Here is a 4,465-nt window from a genome sequence, read left to right on the forward strand (position 1 = left end):
ATATAAGTGCTAATTTCATGGTGTAGAATGGTTTTAGAATTTCGGATCATTTAATTTTTTGCCAACGTCTCATCACCCCCCCCCCCCCCCCCCCCCGGTCCTGTGTTGATTAATTGGAAAGTTGGTATTCATAGCTATATGGGCCCCAGGACTTCTCAGCCACAGCGAGCCATCATGCCCTGCAAACATCTCGTGAACGACTCTAGAAAAAAAAAAAAAAGAAGTCTTCCAGGTCTGCCCTTTAAAGCTGAGGTGCTATTGGTGAACGCGATGCAGTTGAAAAGCGAACCTTGAAGGGCAAATTTATATGCGAATGCACGCATGCGATGTACTTTGAAAACATGAAACCCGGAGGGCGGACAAAGAGAGGGGGGCGGTTCAATGTGACGGAAAGACTTCATGGCATTTTTCTAGAAAAAAAAATAAAGAAATATTTACCCCAATGTAAGGAATTCTGTTAGATCACTTAGCGCCTGATGAACAAGGCAAGATGGTGGTACCATACCACCGTGCCCTTTCTCTATTTTTTTTACTGCTGAAGAGCTCTTCCTGTCTGTGTTAGATCTGTGACAAAGGATGCAAACGCTGCAGGAACCAGCGCACTGTCCATTGTAGGTAAACGCGTGTGCGTCCGGGAAGAATTCTGGGTTAGATGACGCCACAAGGCAGTGACCCATTTTCTGCTCGTTTCTGGATGTGGTGCGCATTTCCACGAGTTGCGCTGCAAGGGCATCTTTGTTGTGACGCGAGGGTCTGAGAGCGTGCTCCGGTCTCTTGCAGCAGAGCGAACACAAAACAGGAAGAAGAAAAAGAAGATAGTACAGACACTGAACTTCCGAGAAAAGGGTTCAGCGCTCTGTGCTATCTTCTTTTTCTTCCTGTTCTGTGTTTCGCGCTGCTGATACATATGGATCGCAACCAACTATCACGGCAGATGGTGTTATTCTTGCCCATGACTGCCTAATTCGTAGCCTTAGCTTGCATTTTGTAAAATGGATAACCGGCGCGGACTCGGCGCGTGCAAAAGTCAGTAAACGCCAGTGGTGTTCCATGCAATAACGGAAGCATCCCCTGATTAGTCTCAAAAATCCCCATTTCTGGCCATTTTTCCCTGCAGCAGCTTGAAAAATTGTGAACAAATTTCGGTACTTGAGCTTCCCTGAAACTCTGCACGGATTTCTTTTTCGCCTAATTTTGCTCCCCAATTTCCATGAATTAAACATCACTGGTAAGCTCCCGTAGCTGCAAAGCTGCGTACTTATTGTAATTGTAGATGCACGCATATTTGTTTGCGTTATACCGATGCAGTTCTACAGGTCGACACAGCTGTCACTTGGCAATGGTTGATCACGGATACACTGCTCGAATAAATGCTGCAGAACAGAGAGGTTAAAGCTTGCGGACATTATTAAGCACCTACTTATGGCGGAGACCTGGCAATTTTAGCCTGCACTTTTCTTAAAGTTTGCCACGCGTCCAACTAAGTGAGCTAGACTGTGAAGCGCGACTTACTCGACAGTCTACTCCAAGCCTTATGTGCCCGTCGTACATTTCCGTACAGCTCCGGAGTTCGTTGCCGAGAACCGCAAGTTCAAGCGTGGAAGGTGGGGCTGTTCGAGACTGCTCCTGTATAAGCCCACTGCACATTGGCACGAACATGCGTATGCACCACCTGTACACAAGGGCTTGGCACCGCGCGAGCCGTGAAAAAGAATAAGGCCGTACGTATGTCCAAACTGTGATGAAACTTGGCTTTTTCGTAGTTGCAGCGGTCCGTAAACGTTTGTTCCTGAACGGACGTATGCACACAGTATACATATTAGGGCCCGTGGGGCTCTCGATGGTATTGTGGCGCTACTGAGTAGTATCTATCGTTAGAAAACCGCACTGAGGTGTCAGTCTGGAATATATCCGGCTCGTAACGGCTCTGCTGTTGAGTCTTCTCGTGCAGTCAGCTCTCTGTTTCAGAATATAGAGACCTGTGACAATGCACTAAACTGTAAAGTAAATGAATCGCAACATAAAATTATCTCATCAATTTAACAAGCAACGGGCTGAATGTTGATATTATAGCTTACACGAACCTTCACACGAAATAATCCAGCAGTCTTCGAAACTAAGGAATACATGGCGAATCATTTTTCCGTGTGTGTGCATGTGTGTGTGTGAGCTGCATTAATCGGAAAAGGAGATAAATGAATGATAAGTTAGATGGAAGATATTTTTACGCATATTACAAGAAAATGGCGCCCTGGTGAGGTCCTTCAGTTAAGCTGCAGCTAATAAAACAGAAAAATTAAATCATGATTACATGCGTGTAATCTGGATGATCAGCGCTTGCTTGCCCGCTTTGTATTTTTGCAGTTGTTGTATTTGCTTTGAATGCTGCTACCTCGCATGAGTGGGTGATGATTGTGTTTCTATCTTAGATGGGAAGGTTGCGACGAGTGCTTTAAGAAATGTGTTGGCCCGGACTTGAGCATCTTGTCGTACAGCGCGTTTGCGGGAAGCTGCCCGATAGCTTTCGTTCCGTGCTCGACCCGCCGCACGTTTGTGGCCCTGGCCTCCCACATACGTGCAGCGTGCAGAGCACGGCGTTCCGCCCCGGCTGCATCCACGGCCTTCGATCCCGCAACGCGAACTATGTGCTATACGTCGCCGCTGGCGGCTTTATCATAGCTACTGCGGCTGCTATACTGCACAGGCGCGCAGGATGCCGCGACATCCAGTCATTTCATTATGTTTGTGTGAGAGGCGCTTCAAGGCGTTTGGCACTTACTCGCCATGCACCTGTTCCCACAGGCAGTCAGTGCCATCTTCCATCTCGTGACACTGACTCGATGAGTTAGTGACCACTGAGTTCACCTGTCCTGTCATTTCTCCTCACTTTAACTCACATATGTGTGCGTGCACTCTTGGAAGCCCCTGTGAGGGCACCTGTGGAAGTGAATGTGATTGAGCGCAAAAGAATATTTCTGAGTGTGCATGAGACACCGCTCACGATGCCGAGGTACGTTGGTTTACTACATTAAACTCTCATTATGACAATATTAACCAGGTGTCAAGAATAAGAAGAAAAACGCATATAAGCGGGTATACAGTTGACTTCAGCTAAGGGTACGGTGAGAGAGTTTCGGCAGCCTTAGAAGTGCCTGGGAACGCTACAGTAGCGAACAAGCACCCATAACGCGCAGCTTATCAGCTCTTTCACTGAGACGCACAAAGGACGTGACGAATCAGCTCAACGCCTATTTCGAGCACCTCTGGCGTGCATTCCAGGTGCTTAGGTGTATGCACTCTGTGCAAGATGCACGAACACTCTTGCCACTGCTGTACTCCATTTCTGTTTGGGGCCAGCGTTGCTGCCGCTAATGTCGGTATTTCCCGGGACACAAAGGGAGGGAGAGAAAAGGTCAGCTTTCTGCTTCTGCCGCCAAGTCCGGTTTCTGAGGTTCTTCTTCTAACGTCTTCATTGCGGACGCCCGACGATTCAGCATTCGCGAGGAGCGAAACGACTGATCTTTACCTGTGGATTCAAGTGAGTTTGAAAGTCTTGTCAACGGGCGCTTCACTGTTCAAGTCACGGGGACTGTCTGCTTGAGATCCAGCCACTTACGCGCGGACCTTGACAGCACGACCAAGCAAGTACCGATCACTTCATGGACTGGCCGTGCAAATGCTGCTCAGACTCGTCCCGGGCGCTCGCGAGGAGAGCCGCCAGTGCGTGGCTATATACTGTCACATCGTTAGCTCAGTACAGTCAGAGCAGATGCCGTTTTGGCTGTTGCACAGGAGCGGAGAAAGCTCGTTTCATGCATGACAGCTCCTCGCGCTCGCGGCAGTCCAGCGTTCATAGCGATGGCGCGCAGCGATGTAGGGACAAATGAGAGAAAACGCTTGCAGACCGCGGGTCCCGTTACTGGGGCTCGTCGATGCTTCTCCGTGTAGGTTTGCAGCCTGTCACCAGTTCGCCCTTCGTGTACTGTGCTTCGAGAGCGATCTAGTGCAGGTAGATTGTAGTACCTGTCTTGGCAAGAATGTTGGGCCACGGTGTGATATCAGTCCAAGGAAAAAAACAAGGCACATCACAGAGCATACCGCCCAACTCAAACCGAGGTGTAGCGTTATTATTATTGATTTTATTCGTTATGCAAACATTAACAGAACAGACGCTAGAAAAGGGGGCGGAATAGGCTGGAAACTGCTACTGGAAGTTCTACAACGCCTGCCTGTTCAGGTTTAGGATATGGCGGTTCGTTTCACATATTTTATTACCTTTTTTTTCAAAGTTAATTGGATCAATTTGTCACTAATATACTTGTTAACGTTGAAAGGTAGGTTACATTTTGAAATGAAAAGTTTAACTCGTCGGATAAAAAAAAAACAGACGCACCGGGGGTTTCGATTGCTGAAATAATCTACCGCGACAGGTTTACTTCTTACTACGGACGGACGAAAGTGGTGT

The 4,465-nt window shown here is 48.0% G+C and overlaps 1 protein-coding gene across 5 annotated transcripts in view; it reads left to right on the top strand.

Annotated features, from left to right (window-relative positions):
* Window positions 1-4,465, top strand: part of LOC144113671 (uncharacterized) — a 46,846-nt gene that overhangs the window by 6,682 nt on the left and 35,699 nt on the right. For 2 of the 5 annotated variants that reach the window (XM_077646898.1, XM_077646899.1), the window contains exon 2: window positions 1,562-1,721. The exons of the other annotated variants lie outside the window; for them this stretch is intronic. The gene's annotated coding sequence lies outside the window, so the exon portion shown is untranslated. The remainder of the gene's footprint in view (window positions 1-1,561; window positions 1,722-4,465) is intronic. 5 annotated transcript variants of the gene reach the window in all.

This window comes from Amblyomma americanum, chromosome 1, assembly GCF_052857255.1.
Source record: "Amblyomma americanum isolate KBUSLIRL-KWMA chromosome 1, ASM5285725v1, whole genome shotgun sequence".
In the NCBI taxonomy this organism is placed as follows: Eukaryota; Metazoa; Arthropoda; class Arachnida; order Ixodida; family Ixodidae; genus Amblyomma; species Amblyomma americanum.